Source organism: Lynx canadensis, chromosome D3 (assembly GCF_007474595.2).
Source record: "Lynx canadensis isolate LIC74 chromosome D3, mLynCan4.pri.v2, whole genome shotgun sequence".
Lineage (NCBI taxonomy): Eukaryota > Metazoa > Chordata > Mammalia > Carnivora > Felidae > Lynx > Lynx canadensis.
In genome coordinates, this window is record NC_044314.2 from 59712156 (window position 1) to 59734205 (window position 22050).

Here is a 22050-nt window from a genome sequence, read left to right on the forward strand (position 1 = left end):
TATTTCTTTCTGAATATAGTAAATGAAGCAATATTAGATCTACATTCCAATAAGAAAATAAGAAAGCATACACAGTGAGGTTCCTTTATGTATAAGTGGGAAAAGCACGTGGTCACACATGTTATTTAAAGACATTAAAAATCAAGTGCAAATAGCTGCTCCAGATAAATTCTAACCTCTCCTAGTAGGTTGCACTCCATGGAAAGACCTTCACAGCCAAAGGAAGAAAGGGATATAGTGATCAGTTAGAACATTCAGGAAGAACTCACATAACTCACAAATTATCTTTTCACTTGTGTTCTCTGTCTGTCTCTCTCCTCCTCTCTATCCTTTCATCCCCCTTTCCCTCCCACCAAAATTGTAATATCTGGAACTGGCTTTAGAGCAAAAAGGGGAACTAGTTAAAGTGTTTATGTTACAAGCTGAAAATTTGGCTTTACATAAAGAGTACTTCTTTAAGTAAAACAATAATATGAAAGAATAACATATTCAGTATTTCAAAATGTTCCTGTTTCAAAACCCAAACAAAAGTCTCTGAACATTCAACTTTCATAGTTCTGTTTTCACCAGACACTGGAAAACATTGAAACCACACCAATCCCTCAGAAATGTGTTCCTAACCACAACTCCATGTAGGCAGACAAACAGAATTTAGGTCAGTTCCTGGAAAAGAAGGGCCTAGGAGTCACATTTAACTACTTCATGTCTTTGTTCATTTGTTCTCAGTCTGTTTCTCTTCTTCTTCAGAGGTCACGAAGGTCACAATATCAGTTCTCTTCCCACCTCTGCTCTGATTGTACGTCTAGGTTCTCATTGGTCTGCCTGATTTTCTGGAGACCTTCCTCTGGCTCCTAATCCCTTCCCAACTATGTCCAGAAAAAAATTGGGTCTCCTAGGTTCTTTCCATGATGACCCAATTCAAGCTGAGACAGAGGCTATTAAGTGGACAAACTGTTCCCTCTGTGTTGTATTTTGGGACTCTTCTCCCATTGTTCCCAGTTCTGGGTGCTCTCTGCTGTAAGTGCCCCATTCTAGAGGCTGATGCCTTGTTCCAGCACAGCCAGCCTGCGGTGCAAGGGAGGTTGAGGTCCAGCCTCTTGGTTTGTGTGTGGCTGTCACTTTAGTGGGTGGAGCTCAGGTCAAGACCTGCCACGTGGATGGGACAGGCAGAGACGCCCAGCAGGCTGTAGACTGAAAGAAGAAATCAGAATGCTGACAGAAGCAAAAAGGAAGGTCCAGATGACTTCGTTCTTCCAAGCTCAGTGCCTTACTGTGTCTTACGTGTGTTTTCCATGAGCTATCCTTGAGGCTGTTCAATCAGTATCTCCCTCTAATTACTAGTCTTTTCAAGCCTAAGTGAGCTCCCAAACTGGTTCCTATTACATGACACAAAATTGCTCCCAGAAATGTTTCACTTCAATGGATTATTAAAAAATAAATTCTGTTAATTCCTGGGGGGATGTGAATGATGTAGTAATTTTTATTTTTAAATTTTTGTTTATTTTTGTTTTTTTATGTATTAATTTTTATGTTTTGAAAGTTATATGCTAGAGAAGTGTTGTCCAATAGCTATATAATGTGAACCATATATGTAATTTTAAGTTATCTAGTAGCTAAATTTCAAAAGTAAAAGAAACAGGGTTAAATTAATATTATAATATATTTTATTTAACCCACAATATCCAAGATATTATCATTTCAATACGCAATCAATAAAAAAAGTTAATGAGATATTTCGAATTCCTTTTTTCATACAAATTCTTCAAAATTTTGGGTATTTCTACTTGGCAATGAGAAAGAATGAAATATGGCCTTTTGTAGCAACGTGGATGGAACTGGAGAGTGTTATGCTAAGCGAAATAAATCATACAGAGAAAGACAGATACCATATGTTTTCACTCTTATGTGGATCCTGAGAAACTTAACAGAAGACCATGGGGGAGGGGAAGGAAAAAAAAAGTTAGAGAGGGAGGGAGGCAAACCATAAGAGACTCTTAAAAACTGAGAATAAACTGAGGGTTGATGGGGAGTGGGAGGGAGGGGAGGGTGGGTGATGGGCATTGAGGAGGGCACCTGTTGGTATGAGCACTGGGTGTTGTATGGTAACCAATTTGATGATAAATTTGATATTTAAAAAGTTTTTGTTTTTGGATATTTCACTCATACAGCACATCTCAGTTCGGACCAGCTGTATTTCACATGCACAACAGCCACACGTCGTTAGTGGCGATTGGATGGTTCTGGTGGCTTTCCCTAACAGGAATGACTTTAACAACGAGAATCTAAAATGCCTAGTGAACTGATAAACACTGTTTCAAGGGAAGTGGGGCCCAAGGGTAATCTTCTTATGATACCATAGTGCAAAGGAAGATACCTCTACTCCTTCATAAGGTGGGCTCTCTAATGAGAGGAGCCTTCCAAAACTTCTGGATAGCCAGAAGAGTACTCATTATTGGCTGGAAAATTATCAATTGCATTTCTATTATCTACGACTATGCTAAGACCTGAAGTTATAAAACTGGAAACATCTTCCAGGTTGATGGACATTACTGTCTCTTGAGGGAGAGAAGCACGTGTCAGAATCATGCAGACATAAATGTTATGGAGGAAAGGAAGTCAGAGTGATGACAGCAGATCCTTTGACTTGATCTAGGCTGGAGTTGGGGAAACCTTCCTTGGGGCAAGGACGTTTGGGCTGAGATCTGAAAGGCGTATAGGTGCTTACAGACCACAAGGAGAGGGAACCATCCCAGGAGAAGAGAGTACAGGTGCAAAGGCTGCAGGAGCCTGGCCCATTCTGGGGACTGAGAGAACACCTCCAGGCCTGAGGTGTGGGGTGGTGAGGGTGGTGCAGTGTGGGGCAGATAGGTGGTCAAGGGCCAGATCATAGATGTTGTGTTAGACCAGGTTACAGTTTTTTGCCTTTATCCTAAGAGCAATGGGAAATCATTGCTGGATTTTAAGCAAGGGACATGATGTAATCAGATGCCGGTTTTGAGAAAAGCCATTCCGATTACAGTGTGGAAAGTGCCCTGAAGATGGCAAAAAGGTGCCTTTGGGGAGACCACACAGGATGCTAGTGCAGGAATCCCAACAGGAGACCACGGGGTCACACATCCCAGGAGTGGCAATCGAAATGCAGAGATATGTCAGGTAGGTAAGAGACAGATCTTTGTAGAGGGGATTAGGGGAAGCTTCCAAACATTGCACCAAGATGAGCATAAAGGAGACCAGCCTCTGAGAGAAGATCATGTAGAGTTTAGGGGTCCAAGAGACAGGTAAGGTGAAAATGTCAGGTAGCTGGTTAGATATAAGAGTCTAGAGCTCAGAAGAAAGGTTAACACTGAAGATGATTTTGAAATCATCTGTGCATACTCCATTCTTTGGTCTACATGGTTTCTGTCACTGGAATGTAAAAACAGGACTGAGTCTTTTCTTTCTTTCTTTTTTATTAGACATTATTTGTTACTTAGAGCAGCTTTAGGTTCATGAAAAAAATTGAACAGAAAGGACAGAGACTTCCTGTACATACCCTACCCCCTCAACACACACAGCCTTCCCACTATCAACTTCCTGAATTTGAGTGGTACCTTTGTTATAACCACTGAATCAACAGATACATCATTATCACCCAAGTATATACTTTGTATTAGGATTCACTCTTGGCATTGTATATTTTGGGGGCTTTGACAAATGTCTAATGACATGTATCCACCATCACAGTATCACACAGAGTAGTTTCACTGCCCTAAAAACCCTGTGTGCTCTACCTGACCTATTCATCCTTCCCTCTACCCGACTCCTGGCAACCACTGGTATTTTTTCTGTCTTCATAGTTTTAGCGTTAGCAGAATGTCATATAGTTGGAAGCATATAGTGTGTGAGGCTCTTCAGATTGGCTTCTTTCACTTTTAGCAACATGCATTTAAGATTCCTCCATGTCTCTTTATGGCTTGCGAGATCATTTCTTTTTAGTGCTGAATAATATTCCATCGTCTGGATGTACCAAAGTTCATTTACCTATTCACCTACTGGAAGACATCTTGGTTGCTTCCAAATTTTGGCAATTATGAATAAGGCTGCTATAATACCCATGTGCAGATTTTTGTGTGGGCGTGTTTTCAACGCCTTTGGGCAAATGCTAAGGAGCACAATTGTTGGATCATATGGTAAGAGTATGCTTCGTTTTATAAGAAACCACTGACTGTCTTCCAAAGTGGCTGTACCATTTTGAATTTTCACCAGCAATGAATGAGAGTTCCTCTTGCTCCACATGCTTGCCCACATTTGGTGTTGACAGTATTTCAAATTTTAGCTGGTATTTTTAGTGGTATCTAATTGTTGATTTAATTTGCAATTCCTGATAATGTACGATGTTGAGAATCCTTTCGTATGCCTCTTTGCCCTCTGTATATCTTCTTTGGTAAGGATTCTGTTCAGGTCTTTTACCCATTTATAAATTAGGTTGTTCATTTTCTGTTGAGTGTTATGGGTTCTTTTTTGTTCTATTTTGCTCACCATTGTATACCCAGTGCCTAGGATTATACTTAGTAAGAGTTGAGTAAACGTACATTAACTGAATGAAGAAGTAGAAGCAAAATGGCAGCTATTCAAGTTGTGAATAGAGATTAGTTATTGAAATAGACAGTATAAGAATGAAATGAGAAGAGACTATCTAGGACCAAGATTTTGAGGATTTCACTAATTTAATGTCTGGATAGAAGAGACTAATCAAATGACCATAGATCATAAGGAAAGGGGCTCAACATCATTAGTTATTGGAGAAATGCAGATTAAAACCACCATGAAATACTACCACATATTCATCATCATGGTTAAAAATCTTGAAAGGGCTAGAAATATCAAGTATTGGTAGGGACGTAGAGCAACTGGAATGCTTCTAGGGCAACTGTAAATTCAAACAACCAACTTGGACAACAAGAATGCTCTTACTCCACTTGGGGGAATGTGAATTCATACAATCAACTTGGGAAACTGGTGACACCAACCAAAGTTGAATGTATTCATATTTTATGACCTAGCATTTCGAAACATTGTTTGGTGTGTATCCAACAGGCTGATACGTTGGACTTTATGATTCTATTTATATAAAATTCAAAAACAGGCAAAACAAACCTATTGCATTAAAAGCCAGTAAGTCATTACCTTTGGAGAGAGGTAGTTATTTGGAGGGGGATCAAAGTGGAGATGATTCTAAGGTTCTGGTATTTCCTGAACAGGGTGTTGTTTATATGAATGTGCTCAACGTGTGGTGATTCATAAGAGTGTTCACTTCATAGATTGTGAGCTTTTTCTGTATGCATGTTTTTGCCCTAATAAATTAAAAAATGTATTTAGAAAGAAAAAGATAAATCTGTTTGGAGTCTTCCAAAAGGAAGTAGTAAAGCTCTTTTTCCATCTCTTCAGTGCCCCAAAGAGTGTGAGTCTCTGAGGCATTATAAGAGCAAAGGAAACTACTAATAAAAAACTTGTCAGACATTTAAAATGTTGATGTTTTAACTTGGAACATAATACTGTTGTGAGGAGAAAACTTAACTGATGGTCATGGAATGATAAAAATATTTCAGAAATGGCCTAGGATATTTATCGGGTCATGAGTGAAAACACTTGGGCCTCCAAACTGTGTTCTACTGTTGGTTCTCATCAACGTAAATTTTGTCAGCCAGGACAATAACACATAAATGAAATAATTTATTTTCCTGGACACTTAACTCTGGTTTTTATAAATTTCTTGTTGTTGATGCATATTGAAGTCATGAGTTGCTCTCAGCTGAGCTTGTGGTAATTGCTCAGAAATGCTGTGATGGTTTCTACCACTGAAACAGAGTTGAACATGGAAAGTTGTCCATAGAGTTTGTTAGTTTCTCATAAGCCCTCACTTACGCCCTGGATAGAGGTCACTCAGGGATTGTCAGCACCTGGAATTGTGGAATTGGGGTAAAACAATCAAACCCTACACCAGAAAGAAGGAATTTGGTAGCGTTAAGACAACACCAGAATGCTGTTCAGAAGACATTGTACCTTAGTCTTGCTACTTACTGAGTGACTATGGATAATTACTAATTATACTTTCTACAGCTCAGTGTTCTCAACTATCCACGGGGACGATTCATGGGCTTGCTAGGAGGGATAATGACCTCATATTCGAAAGCATTTAGCATGTGATGGGTGCTCAACTCAATGGCACCCTTGTTTCTTTCATGATAACTGAGAAGTGAGGAAAAAATACATGTTATAGTCGTATTTTTTTCAGAAAACAAACTTTGTGTTAACAGAGCTGTTGAATATATAATGTATTCCATTATGTAATCTGATGAAAAGTGCTTCAGCCTCACAGGATCTTGGTTCAAATCTTGCCTGCCATTTGCTAAATATCACCTTAAATATCACCTTAAGTAAGTTACTTACAGTATCTGAAATTTATTTTTCTCATCACAAAACAGCAAATTGTTACTAGTTTTCTCACCAGCTACTGTGAGGGTTAATGTTGATGTATGTACTAATCAGGGGTCTTTGTTTGCAAGTGAAACTCAACCACACCTCACCCAAACCAGAGAGGATTTATTGGCTCTTGTTGCCGAGGTCAGTCAAAGCAGAGGTGATCTGGTCTTGGGGATGACTGCAACCTTGGACTTAGACACTTTAAGTCCCTCTGTTTCTTGGATCAATATTGGCACTTCTAATACTTCTAAAACAGATACCAAGAAAGGGACCCAATCCTGGCTTAAAATCTTAATTATAAATGCTGTCTCCTTTGAGAATTTTCGTGGCCCCCTGACCATGCTTTGCAAAAGTAAAATTTGTGACCTTGTGCCACCTCTCTTTTCTTCCACTGCAGGTGTTGGCATAGCCATCACAGCTCTTTCCCAGCTCTCTGAAATGAGAGAAATTGAAACAACCTTGGGCTTTCTTGGACTGACCTGGATTTAGCAATTCTTTGTCACCTAACAGTGAGTTCTTTTTCAAAAGATGCATTGCTGAGAGACTAAGATAAGGGGTACACTTGGTATTGGAGATTGGCCATCAATCCCAAGGCTTTTAGTCATGTTCTCACCCTTCTGCAGATAAATACAAGTCAACCTGTTCATTTTTATTTATGCATACGGGAAAAAAATATATACATGTGTATATATTTACCTATTATTTATAAACGCATATTGAATACTTTTTCCATGGGCTCATCAAAATCCCTGAAACTCTTGTTTATCTTTATTAACCCCTATTTTTCCTTGTAGTATATCATGATATTCAAAAGCAAGCTTTTTTTTTAATTTTTTTTTAATGTTTTATTTATTTTTGAGAGAGAGAGACAGAGCATGAACAGGGGAGGGTCAGAGAGAGAAGGAGGCACAGAATCTGAAACAGGCTCCAGGCTCCGAGCTGTCAGCACAGAGCCCGACGTGGGGTTCGAACCCACGGAGTGTGAGATCATGACCTGAGCCAAGGTTGGCCGCTTAACCGACTGAGCCACCCAGGCGCCCCTAAAAGCAAGCTTTGAGTCTAGGGAAAATGTGACTTCAGTCCTGGTTTCATCACTGACCAGCTGATATTTCAGGTTAACCTCTCATTTAGGTTTGGTTTCCCTAAAGAATTATCTCATATACTGTCTGATTCGCTCCAACAGTGCTATGGGGTATTATTACACACAATTTACATACAGACATCTGATGAGTATATGCTTGCTAATTATTTTTGTTTTTTATTTATATGTTCATTCTGGCCACAACCTTACTCTTCCAAAGAAGCAGATGTCCCAAACTCCCATAAGAAACCAACAATATGTAAAAGAACAAAGCACAGGCTGCCACCACAAAATATCACAGAGTAGGTCCTGGTTCAAACAACAGAAATTTATTTTTTTTCACAGTTCTGGAGGCTGGAAATGATACCAGCGTTTGGCCAATTCAATTTCTGGTGAGGGCTCTCATCCTGGCTTGCAGACAACCCCCTGCCTGCTGCATCCTCCCATATCCTTCCTTCAGAGCATTCTGGCAGAGAGACAGAGAGAGACAGACAGAGAGAGAGAGAGCGTGAGCATGCTCTCTGATGTCTCTTCTTGGAAAGACAATCATCCTATCAGATCAGGGCCCTACCTTTAGGACTTTACTTAACCATCATTATCCTTTCTATCAGCCCTGTCTCTGAATACAGTCTCACTGGGGGTAGGGCTTCAATACACAAATTTGGAGGGGGGGGGTTGGACAAAATTCAGTCCATAGCACAAAACAAAATTAACCCCAAACTGAATATAAACAGAAACAACCAAACCTAACTGTACATCAAATTACACAACCACACAGAGAAAGCAATGGATGCCATTAACTTCAACTATGTGCGCTGTATAATCTTAGTGGATTTGAGGACAAAAAGATCTGCAGAGAAAACATGAATAGGCTTCGTAGGTCTGTTGTAGGAAGTGGTATTGGTTTAGCGATGCTGGAAATATTTTCTCTACATTATAGGATAGACATGTTTTGTATTATTGGGAACCAGGGTTCTCACTGAAGGGAAGAGGAAACACTAAGTCATGGGGGCGGGGTGAGAAAGAAGGGCTGTAGTTGTATTAGGATGAACTCAGGTTTGTTTGTTCGTTTAACCTAATTCATTGAAAGGGCCTATATGCTCTTTTCAATATCACTTAAACATTTAGCACCAAAATCTTGGTGTTTAAAAGATCGGGGATCGTTAGAGAAATAGCCGACTGCAGGGCTGGGGCAGGAAAAGCGAAAGGTGAATCTGAAACCCTCACGGTGTCAGATTACTTATTAAATACAGAGGGAAAAGCTACATTTACAATGGAGAAAGCGGTGGATACCCTCTTAACTGAATTAAGATCCTTAGTAATGGGACATATTTACAACTGAGCCCCCTGCTCTGAGGCAATGGGAAGAATACAGCACCTTCTGTGTAGTATTCTCGCCAAAATGTTTAACCCGCATCTAATTAAGGGAAAACAATCAGATAAGTCCACAACGTAGAAGACATTTTACAAGACAACTCGCTTTTCAAAAATGTCAAAAATCTCGAAAGGTAGAACAAGGCATGAAACTGTGGTTTGTATATTCTATATTAGTTCATTACAGTGACAAATTATTATAACAATCTATTAGTGTAACAGTATTATTTTTATTAAATTTTTTTATGTTTACTTATGTTTGAGAGAGAGACAGAGTGTGAGTGGGAGAGGGGCAGAGAGAGAGAGAGAAGGAGACAGAATCTGAAGCAGGGTCTGCACTGTCAGCACAGAGCCCAATGCGGGGCTCGAACTCACCAACTGAGAGATCATGACCTGAGCTGAAGTCAGACGCTTAATCGACTGAGCCACCCAGGCGCCCAACAATATATTAATAAATTGCTTATCGAAGTTAAATATCTTGAGAATGATAATGTTATTGTAGTTTTATATGAAAATGTTTTTGTTCTTGGGAGATACCTGCTAAAAAGTGCTTAGAGGTGAAATGTCATGATTACCCTAATTTACTTACGAACAGTCAGCCAGAAAAAAAAAAAGTTTTTTTATGTAATACAGTAAAAGAGAGAGAGAGCAAGTAAATGTGGTAAATGTTATCAGTTTGTGAAACTAAGTGAAGGGTATCTGAATAATTTGTTCAACTCTTTTAACATTTTGATAGGTCTGAAAATTTTCAAAATGGAAAGTTTGAGGCAAAGCTCCAATGCCTCTTCCAGAGTAACACTATAAATTTCTCCATTTGGCAGCAGCTGCTTGGCTAGAACATTCAGGCAAGGCAAGAGAGGTTCTAGAGGGAGACCCTGATGCTATCCTCTGCTTGCCTACATTAGGTGTTAAGACAGATTGCAAGGTTAATTGGAAATAAAGTGTAACCCTAGAGTCTAGAATCCGTGGTTGGAAGGGGGCTTAAGGTCATACAGTTCATATATGAATAAGTCATGGCGGAGGTGAGAAAGAAGACAGAGTAGTTCCAGGCTCTTGGATTCCATGAAGAAATATAAACGAACACACACACACACACACACACACACAGAAGAACAAAACAAAAAAATGGGGGAACTGATGTAATGTCACTAGCTCCGTATTTTGTCTATGAAGAGTGACATAAAAAATTAAAAACTCATCCATTATTCTATCTGTTATCATACTTGTGTCATTACACACGCCATTTTAGTGAAATAATGACCTCAAGGAAAAAGGCGGTCTATTAGTTCAGGGTGAAAATTTTTTAAAAACCGGCTGCATTCAGCCGTGTGAACGCACACAGTGTTCTTGTTCACAGTGGACAAGCAAAGATGCTTGTTGTAAGTTGCTAGGTAGTCACTGGGGACCATTATGGAGTCCCACCACCCTCCCAGGAGGGAGTCGCACCTGCCAGCTGGCTTTGCTTGGAGCCTCTGAGAGAGACGAGAAGACTGTCAAATCCTTGCTCAGAACATACTCAGACACCTCTCTGAGAGTTGTCTCTCCTATGGACCAACAGAAATGGGTCACTCTGTGGTTTCTACTCTTTGCTACTTTGCCATCTGGAGGATGTCAGGATTTAGCCAGCTCAGTTTTTGCCCTCAAATGAGGTAAGGTATAAATCCCAAAAGAAATAAACTGGGCACCCATCTGTCCCCCTCTTTTTGAATACGCTTGTGATATTTGGAGGTGGCTGTCTTGTCTTAATTCATCTCTAGTTGTAACGCACCAGTCTTTCAGATATCCTTCTTAAGCAATAGGTCAGTTACTTGATATTTCACTATTTCTTGAGCTTCCACTGGTTGGTAGGACTGGTGTCGTGCCTGTGTGTCTGGGGTCCTGCGAGTCTCCTTCCTAGACTAGTAATGGGCGCCTGGGTTGCCCTCCTGGGACACCAGAGTCTTGACTGGGATTGTCATTCAGGGTTGGGTTTGCCTGGAAGGATCTGTCTTAACTGAATTTCTTTGGGGTATGAGAAACGGAACCTCATTTCCCACTCACTTGAGTGAGGAAGGGGAATATATTAGGTTTCATGGGTATTTCGGAAATCCAAGGCAGTGAATGTGGATAACCTCATTCAAGCCCAACCTGGAGGGCTGAGTGGAACAGCTTTTTCGTAGACTCTCTCTCCCCCTTGAAACATGGTCAAAGCCCATTTGTCTCTCTACAAATTGGCCTCACGCCCTCTTCAACTTCATGCATGTGGCTCGTGTTATCGCACCTGGGTTTATATCACCTTTATTCCAGCTGCACGCAGACACTGAATAGAACCTCAGAGCATCAGTTCCAAATTCCGGTGAGAAGAATTTCATTGGCCTGTTTTCAATCAGATATCCACCCGTGCCCACCTGGGGTCAGATCAGTGGCCAGAAGTTAGGTGGGTAGTAAAACCATAGCTGCCTGGCCCTCCCATCCTCCCAATTCCCCACTGATTTCTGGTGGAAGGAACATTCCTCAGAGGAAAGTGTCTTTCTAAACTGGGTGGAATTTCTAAAAAAGCATCTGCTGTGGGCTCCTTTAATTTAGTTAAGATTTTTTTGTGAACATAGCGGTAGGAATGAGCGAGGAAAACTAAACTCCTTTCTGAACGAGCTGTGTTGAGTTTGCCATCAGTTAACTCAAACATGAATAGCGTAAATAATCTATTATTCTCTCGCTGGTCATGGTTGGGAGAATGAGATCTGTCCCGTCTTGTCCTGTTTATCTTGAACTTTTCTCCTGCTTGCCTAATGTCTGCTGTGGTATAATGTGCCAGTCTCTGCTGATATGGGCCGTGGCGTAGGATTTTTTTAAAGACAAATCTTAGGGCTTTCACTCTGCTGCAGATTGGTGGAAGTCTGTCATATATAACTTGGGGCCCACCCTTCCAGCTACAGTGTACAATGGAAAGTATAGGAAATTGCCAGGCCTGTCCTCGGGAGCTCATGCCTGGAATCTCAGCCAGAGACAACCTTCAAAATCATCTTCTCCAACCTCCTTCTCAGTGTTTCCATAAAATAAATGGCACAGCGAGGTCTGGTAATGGAGGGATGACTACAGCATAGTATAAAAAGTGAGAAGTCCTCTCAAGGAGGTATGATAAGGTCCAATGGGAAGTAAGAGAGGAGAGAAAGCTAAAATTTCAAGGCCACCGCATATGAACTAGACTTGAGGACTGGTGTGATGTAGACCAATGGTTCTTAAATCTTAGGTGCATCTGAATCACCTGGAGGGCTTGTTGAAACACAGAATTGGGGCTCTGAGTTAGTATGAAAGTTTCCCGGGTAATGCCCTGCTCCAGGGCAGGGCAGGGCTCCATGCTTTGAGAACCGTGGACTCAGAGATACAGAGACTGGGGTTTAGGCAGAGGCACAGAGGCCAATAAGTGGTGTGGGCTGGTGCAGGTAAGAGGGGCAGACAGGATTTTGTAGAAAAGCGAATGCCATGTGAGGAAGCTCAGATTTTATTTGGTTAGGCAATGGGGAGCCATACCAGAATTTTGAGCCAAAGAGTCTTATTTATTTATTTATTTATTTATAAAAATAAATTGTATTTATTTACTTTGAGAGAGAGGCAGAGAGAGAGAGAGAGAGAGAGGGAGAGAGAGGGAGAATCCCAAGCAGGCTCTGCACTGCCAGCGTGGGGCCTGATACGAGGCTTGAATCATGACCCACGAGATCATGACCTGAGCTGAAACCGAGAGTTGGATGCTCAATCGACTGGGCCACCCAGGCGCCCCCAAAGTGTCAAATTTAAAACAGAATCACGTAAACAGGAATGAAGTGCTGACACACGGTCCAACACGGATGGACCTTGAAGACTTTAGGCTAAGGGAAGGAAGCTGGTCACAAAGGACCATGTATTGTATGATACCATTTACGTGAAATATCCAGAGTCGGCACATCCATAGAGACAGAAGATAGATCAGTGAGTGCCAGGGGCTGTGGAGAGGGGGCTGTGGACCATGGCTGCTTGATGGGTATAAGGTTTCTTTCTGAGGTGATGAAAATGTTCCGGAACTGGATAGTGGTGATAGTTGCACAACAATGTGAAGGCACTAAATGTCACTGATGGTAAATTTTATGTTCTGTGTATTTCACTTTATAATAAAAAAACCCCCCAGCGTCATATTTCTTACAAAACTATTACAGATGTAATGCTAATAGGTAGAACAGCACAAAACTGTGTATGTAGAATGGTTGCAACCATTTCAAGATGCAACATTACCTATAGAAAAAAGATCGGAAATAACTCACCACGAACTGGGTGTATGTGTGTGTGTTTTGGATGGTGAAAATAATGTGTGATTTCTCCCTTGCCAGAGCATTTCTTAATTTTCAATAAATAACCCGATATTAATTATCTAATTAGAAAAATGTTTTAGAAGGGGAGGAAAAGGAAGGTACCAGCTCTAGGATAACTTCGCTAAGAATATCTGAGCGTTATCGGCAAAGGCACGATTGAGCGTGAGCTTTGGGACAGATGTGTGTCCCAGACGCTGGGGGGGCACCAGAATGAAGAAATAAGCCGCCCCAGGCAGAAGTGGTAACTGTCCACCACGCACCAGAGAGCATCGAGGTTTCTGTAGAGGCCTCCTCCTTGGCATTCAGTCTTTTCCCCTACTTCTCTTCGGTTTTCTTCCTTCGTTCAGCTGTCAGCATGTCTCATCCATTCCTGTTCATTCATTCATTTTTCTCAACAAATGTTTGTTAAGCATCTACTGTGTGCCTCTAATACATTATCCAAGTAGTTAAGTTGTGAGCACTCAGTCCTTTTTTTTTTGCAAGCACTGTCTTGCTATACTGGCCAGGGGGGTCTTCTTTAACACTGCAGAGTTTTATATTGCTTTTCTCTTTCATTTTCTAAACCAAACTGTTTTCTATTCCTGGTCCTGGGTGCAACCCTCTCTCTCAATTCCCCTGGATAGTGAGGAAGTAATGCCTTTTCTGTTCCACTTCTCAGATCGTGCCCTTGACTCAGGCTGGCTATTGCAATCCAGACGAGGTTCTGGACATCCTGATGGCATGGTCAGTAAAATCTTCCCCAAGTGGTGCCTTCTCCTCTTTGAGTCCAACACTCCCACAGAAGAGCCCTGCTACTTTATTCTGAGCTGGCATATTTAGCTCTGACTCATCTCTGCTTCTCCACCAGCTTCTCTCTACTTTTGCCACTTCTTGGTCACTAGTTTAAACCTTATAGCCTTAAAGGCCATACCTTTTCTGTGTTAGACCTGGATCTATTATCTCCACTTTTAATTTTAATTTATTTTTATTATTTTTTTATTTAAAAAAAATTTTTTTTTCAACGTTTATTTATTTTTGGGACAGAGAGAGACAGAGCATGAACGGGGGAGGGGCAGAGAGAGAGGGAGACACAGAATCGGAAACAGGCTCCAGGCTCTGAGCCATCAGCCCAGAGCCTGACGTGGGGCTCGAACCCACGGACCGCGAGATCGTGACCTGGCTGAAGTCGGACGCTTAACCGACTGCACCACCCAGGCGCCCCAATTTTTTAAATGTTTATTTTATTTATTCTTGAGAGGGAGAGAGAGGAAGGGAGGGGCAGAGAGAGAGGGAGACAGAATCCCAAGCACTAACAGTGCAGAGCCTGATGCGGGGCTTGAACTCACAAACTGTGAGATCATGACCTGAGCTGAAACCAACAGTCGGATGCTTAACTGACTGAGCCACCCATGCGTCCCTTTTATTTTTAGTTTTAAATTATCACGGCCCTCTCCTCACAGCATTGGTGTGGGCCAAACCTACATTTATGTTCACAAATTCCCACGCTGTGGCCACAGCCATAGAGGTTTGAGAAGTAGTCTATTTCTTCAAAGGGTCATGGTCAGAGGCAAGTTTAGACTGTGGGGTTCTTGATGTCTCCTCATTGACCTTTTGCAATTCTAGCTCCTGGCCACACAGTGCGTGCTAGTTAATATTTGGGGGGACATAATCAGGACCAGTATGTAGAAAAAATCAGTTAAGTATAGTGTTAGGGTATTAGGGTTCACTAGAGAAACAAAACCAAACTGATAGGATGTGTATTATACACACACACACACACACACACACATATATATATATATATATATATATATGAAGAGATTTATTTTAAGGAATTGACTCATGTGATTCTGGGGGCTGGTGAGTCCAAAATCTGTAGGGTAGGCCAGCTGGGTGAAGACTCAGGGAACAGTCAAAACAGTTCAAGTCTGAAGGCTATCTGTTAGCAGAATTCCCTTGTCCTCTGGGGAGGTCGGTCTTTTTCTGTAACGTCCTTCAACTGATTGGATGAGTCCTACCCACATTATGGAGGGTAATCTGCCTTACTCAAAGTCCACTCATTTAAATGTTAATCTCATCTAAAAATACTTCCACAGAAACATCTAGAATAATGTTTGACCAAATATCTGGGTAGTACGAGCTAGCCAAGTTAACACGTGAAGTTCACCATTATAAATATTGTTGGGTTTATTGTTTGCTCTTTAGGTAAGAACTCCAGGGCGCCAAGAATAATACTGTGAGTGGAAAATGCTGTGTTTTGTAGATAGGATCTCATGTGTTCAACAAATATTTATTATTTTTACTCTCTGGGAGAGACTCCTTAGCCCTGAAGAGATTACCAAAATGTTCAGAATATTATCCTGGACCTCTTAGCCCTGAAGAGATTACCAAAATGTTCAGAATACTATCTTGGACCTCTAGGAGCTTCCAGACAACAGGGAGGAATGGGATCTGTTCAGACAGCAGTGTGTGTGCGTGTGTGTATGTGTGTGTGTGTGTGTGAAAATGCCAGCCAGCACTGACTCTCTCATCTTTGCAGCAAACTCTGGATTCTCTGTATCTAGCTTAGATATTTTGCTTTCTATTCCGCTCATCATTTTTACCTGCATATCTCTGTCAATGCCTCAAACTAGAAACCAAGTAAAGGGCTCCTTAAATAGTAATGATGTCTGGGCTTGAATCCTGGATGTGGCCATAAAGGCAGACCTTTACAGAGACCTCTTTGCCTCAGTTTCCAGAACAACTGCACCTTCCTCTAGGCAAGGGGACAGTGACATAATTGATAAAAGATACTTAGCAGGGTGGTACCTGGCACCTAGCTAGCAATGAACACTCGATTAGTGTTCGCTCTTGTTGTTAAGAGTCATCTTCCCTTCGAGGTTGTCATATTCAAAAGAGGAGAGAATTCCCAGTTATTCTGACCTAAACCTCATAGGTCCTTTCCACCACTCCTTATCTTCTATCTGCCAGTGTTGTATATTTGGCAAAGAGCAGAGAACGTTCAGAGTCTGGATCCCCCTTCTCACCAGAACCTAAAAGTAAGCTTCATACAACTATAAATCTGCTCATGGAGAGTAGAGGAGAAAATACACAGATATTGCACCAGAGAAAAGATGTGCGAAGGCACCCACCTGACAGAATGGCCAGGAGGATATAAATGTCGAATCACTACATTGCACACCTGAAACTAATGTAATATTGTTTATCAACTATACCTCAATTAAAAATAAAAAAGGAAGAAAAAATGCATGATTCCAAAAAGGTCAAGCCAGCTTACAGTCCGAAATGACCATTTGGCTTTCTACCCCACTCACAGCAGCATGGGGTTTTAGGTTTTATGACTATGCTAACTTGATAAGTAGAAAATAGTTTCTCAATGGTTAATCTTTACTTGTGAAATTGAACATTTGGTTTGTCTATTTGCTTCCTACTTGTGTCTGCTCATTTTTTTTTTAAGAAGAGTTTTCTAGACCAGTTTTAGGTTCACAGCCAAGTTATGCGAAAGGTACAGTAGCATCTCCTTACCCATGGGGGATACATTCCAAGACCCCCAGTGGATGCCTGAAACCACAGATAGAACTGAATCCTGTCTTTACTATGTTTTCTCCTCCATACACATACCTATTGTAGAGTTTGATTTATAAATTAGGCAGAGTAAGAGATTAACAACAATGACTAATAATGAAATAGAACAATTATGATAATATACTGTAATAAAAGTGTGAATATGGTCTGTCTCTCTCTCAACATCTTATTGCACTGTACTCCTCCTTCATGATGTGAGATGATAAAATGCCTATGTGATGAGATGAAGTGAGGTGAATGACTTAGTCATTGTGACATAGCTTTAGGCCACTACTGATCTTTGGATGATACATCAGAAGGAGGATCATCTGCTTCTGGACCACAGTTGATCATAGGTAACTGGAACCTCAGAGAACAAAGCCATGAGTAAGGGTGGGGGGGACTGCTGTTCAGAGATTTCCCATATACCTACACAGGCATAGCTTCTCCTATTATAAAAATCCCTCACCAGAGAGTACGATTGTTAAAATTAATAACCTATTTTGGGACATCATAATCACCCAGAGACCATAGTTTACATTAGGGTTCACTCTTACTGTTGTATATTCTATGGGTTTGGACAAATGTATAATGACATGTATCCCTCATTACATTATCATACAAAGTATTTTCACTCTTAAAAATCCCTGCGCTCCATTCAGTCATCTCTTCTCCCAAGCCCTAACCCTTAGGAACCACTGATCTTTTTATACCCTCCATAGTTTTGCATTTCCAGGATGTCATATAGTTGGAATCATGCAGTGTGTAGCCTTTTCAGACTGACTTCTTTCACCTAGTAATACGCATTTAATGTTCCACCGTGTCTTTTATGCCTTGATAGTCCATTTCTGTTTAGCAGTGAATATCATCCCGTTGTCTGGATGTACCACAGTTTATCCACTCACCTCCTGAAGGACATCTTGATTGCTTCCAACTTTTGGCAATTATGAATAAAGCTGCATGATTTTGGGTTGTATGGTGAGAATATGTTTAGTTTTATAGGAAACTGCCAAACTGTCTTCCAAAGTGGTTGTACCATTTTGAATTCCCACCAGCAATGACTGAGAGTTCCTGTCGCTCCAAATCTTCAAGAGCTTTTGGTGTTGTCAGTGTTCTGGATTTTTGTAATTCTCATAGGTAGAGTAGTAGTGCCATACAATCCATTAATTTGTTGTTCTAGCACCATCTGTTGAAAAGACTATCTTCGCTTCATTTTATTACCTGTGCTCCTTTGTCAAACAAAGATCAGTTGACTATATTTATGGAGGTTTATTTCTGGGTTCTTTATTCTGTTCCATTGATCTATTTGTCTACTGTTTCATCAATACCATACTGTTTTGATTACTATAGCTTTACAGTAAGCCTTAAAGTTGAGTAGTGTCAGTCCTCCAAATTAATTCTTCTCCTTTATTTATTTATTTATTAAAAAAAATTTTTTTTTAGTATTTATTTATTTATGAGAGAGACAGAGACAGAATGCGAGTGGGTTAGGGTCAGAGAGAGGGAGACACAGAATCCAAAGCAGGCTCCAGGCTCCGAGCTGTCAGCATAGAGCCTGACACGGGGCTGGAACTCACGGGCTGTGAGATCACAACCTGAGCTGAAGTCGGACACTCAACCAACTGAGCCATCCAGGTGCCCCTTATTTATTTATTTATTTATTTATTTAAAAAAATTTTTTTTTAAGTTCTTTTCCTTTAATATCACGTTGGCTATTCTGGGTCTTTTGCCTCTCCATATAAACTTTAGAATGTTTGTCACATCCATTGTGTTGAATCTATAAATCAATTTGGGAAGAACTGACATCTTGACAAGATTGAGTGTTCCTATCTATGAACATGGAATATCTCTCCATTTATTTAATTTTTCTTTGATTTCATTCATCAGAGCTTTATAGTTTCTTTCATATAGATCTTATGCCTATTTTGCTAGGTTTATATCTAAGTATTTCATCTTTTGAGGTAATAATATAAATGGCATTGTGTTTTTTTTGTTTGTTATGTTTGTTTGTTTGTTGTTTGTTTTTTAGCAAGCTCCATGCCTGGAGTGGAGCCCAATGCAGGGCTCTAACTCACAACCTTGAAATCAAGACCTGAGCTGAGATCAAGAGTCAGATGCTTAACCAGCTGAGCCACCCAGGTGCCCCAATGATATTGTGTTATTAATTTCAAATTCCACTTGTTCACTGCTAGCATAAAAGAATGTGACTGACTTTTGTATATGAGCCTTGTATCCTGCAACCTTGGTATAATTGCTTATTAGTTTCAGGTTTGATTTTATTTATTTATTTATTTATTTATTTATTGGGTCAATTCTTCCAGATTTTCTACATAAACAATAATGTCATCTGACAGGAAAAATTGTTTTATGTCTTTGTTTCCAATCTGTATATTTTAATTTCCTTTTCTTCTTTTATTGCATTAGCAAGAACTTCCAGTTTGGTATTGAAAAGGAGTGGTGAGACGGAGTATCTTTGCTTCATACCTAATCTTTGTGTCTGTTCATTTTTTCTAATGGCGTCTTAGTTTCTTTCTTTCTTTTTAATATACTAATTCTTTTCATATTAAGATCATTAACTGAATCATATATGTGCCAAATATTCTTTTAAATTGCAGTTTAAAAAAATTTTTTTAATGTTTATTTTTGAGACAGAGACAGAGAGACAAAGCCTGTGGGGGGGAAGGACAGAGAGAGAGGAAGACATAGAATCCGAAGCAGGCTCCAGGCTCTGAGCTGTCAGCACCGAGCCCGATGCAGGGCTTGAACCCGTGCACCGTGAGATCATGACCTGAGCTGCAGTTGGACGCTTAACCAACTGAGCCACCCTGGTGCCCCTGAAGTTTATTTTTTAATTTCTTTTTTAAATGTTTATTTATTTTCGAGAGAGAGAGAGAGAGAGGCAAGCAGGGGGAGGGGATGAGAGAGAGGGAGACAGAGGATCTAAAGCAGGCTCTGCGCTGACAGCAGAGAGCGTGATGTGGGGCCTGAACCTACAAACTGTGAGATCATGATCTGAGCCAAGTCAGATACTGAAGCCCCTGAGCCACCCAGACACCCTTTCAATTGCAGTTACAAATTATATTTATAATATTTCCTGCATAAAGAAGGATTTAACTTTTTAAAAAACATTAAAAATTTTTATTTTGAGAGAGAGAAAGAGAGTGAGTGAGTGAAAGTAAGGGAGAAGTGGAAAGGGAGAGACAGAGAGTGAGAGAGAACCCTAGGCAGGTTCCACACTGAGTGTGGAGCCTGACATGGGGATTGATCCCATGACCTGAGCCGAAATTAAGAGTCAGGTGCTAAACCGACTGAGGGACCCAGGTGCCCCAGAAGGAGTTAACTTTTATGTGTTCAAATCTATCAGCTTTTCTTCTTGTGACTTCTGAAAGTAAATCTGCATTTTCCTCTCTCCATTTAGGAGAAATAGAGCCAGAGCCCTCCCACCTCAGCCTCTCCACAGCATACCATCAGATAATTTTGACACACTGGTTTTGAACAACTGCTGACGGCAGAACCAAGAGAGGTGCCATAGCCTGAAATTCAGGTGGCCACATGTGGGCAAAGGGAATAATTGTTTGGTCCACTTCCCAGAACGTTTACCTGAGAAAGGCCTTTTTGGCCTCAAAAATCCCTTCCAGCAGAGCTACGATGGGTTGGTTCTGAAGGGAAGTTTTAGTTCAGTAGAAGAAAACAACATTTGAGACATGTGTGCGGGAAGGTATGGAGTGGGCATCAGAAATGAGAGACAAGAGTAAATTATAAACCACCAAAAGGGGGAAAGGGGCCTTACTAGGGGGCTGGAAACAAAGCAATCTTTTCCCATTTCCTGTTTTTAAAAACCTAGTATGTCGTTCATTTTGCTGTTATTTAGCTGAAGTTATAATTTGCATATTTAAGTCTTCCATGTAAGCAGAGTGCAAATTGGTGAGAGCTTATAGGTAATTTAGATGTTTATGGCTCTGTGTAAAGTGTTGGTGCTGCTTTTTAACCTAGGGTCCTTTCTGTAGTCAGAGCTGAAAAACGGAGGAAGGAAGTGAGGCTGGTTGGAAGTTAACACTTCCTTTTTAAGGATAACAGCAACCCAGAAACAGTTTCACAGGCTTGGGGAAGGGACTAGGGTGGCCAACCTGCACATTTTACCTGGGACTGAGGGTTTCCCAGGATGCGAGACTTTCAGGATTAAAACTTGGACGCTCCCACGCAAGCTGGGATGGTTAGTTGCCCAGATCTGCTAGGAACCCCCCTCCCCTCCCACATCTAATGTAACCTTCCCCCCAAATAATGCAACAGCCTTTTTTATAACCACCTTTGACAGAGTATGAAACTGCAGGTCTAAGAGATTCAGGAACTTCCTTAAATTCACACAAGCAGGGGATGAAGGAACCTCCATTTAAACCTTGTGCTGTCTGCTCCAGTGCCCTTCCTACCCTACCACTCACTCTCTCACCTACTCATTTAAACATCTTCAGATGTTGGTTTATGACAGGTTCTGTCACATGGGCAAATCAAGGAAATCAGTGAATAACAATGAGTTCAACAACAATAACCACAATAATAGAAACACAATTTGCAAGAGTTCCAATGTAATTGGACCCTTAAGGCAGCTCGGTTAACCGTTAGACTAGGTACTCAGATCTTCTGAGAGGCACTTGAGTTAGGGGATTGTTGGCGTTAGGCTCTTCCTAGTCCAAGGCAGTGTTGGGAATTCAGATAGAACAAAGATCTCTGTGTCTGTCTGTCTGTCTGTCTCTCTCTCACACCACCCCCCTCCTGGTTGACTAGGTTCAAACTCTAGCCATCTTGATCACCTTCCCCCTTACTTGGGGACTAGGTTTCATTGTGTTCCAGGTTTGCCGACTCTGGAAATTGCACTCATTTTCTTAATCAGAAGAGCAAGAAAAATAAAACAGATGTACTAAACTTCAGGCATTTAACAGCGTACTATAAACAGCCTGCTTATTTGTTTGCCCATTTCCATGGTGGGCTCTATGCCCGTGGACGTTCTCTACCTTACTTGGTTCCACGCCCAATGTCTAGCACATAACCAGCATCTACCATTTGCTGAATGGGTATGTAAGCAATTAAAGATAGAAATTCCTGAAGATATAAGAGTTGTTTCCAACATCTAAAATCAGTTTTCTAGTTTGATAACAAATAATGTTAAAGACTCCCCCCACCCCCGCAAAAAAAAGGTCGAACACAGTCTCTTTTAAGAAAAAGTATATCCTAAACTCTACGGTATTACTCTCAGCAATGGCAGCAAAACTT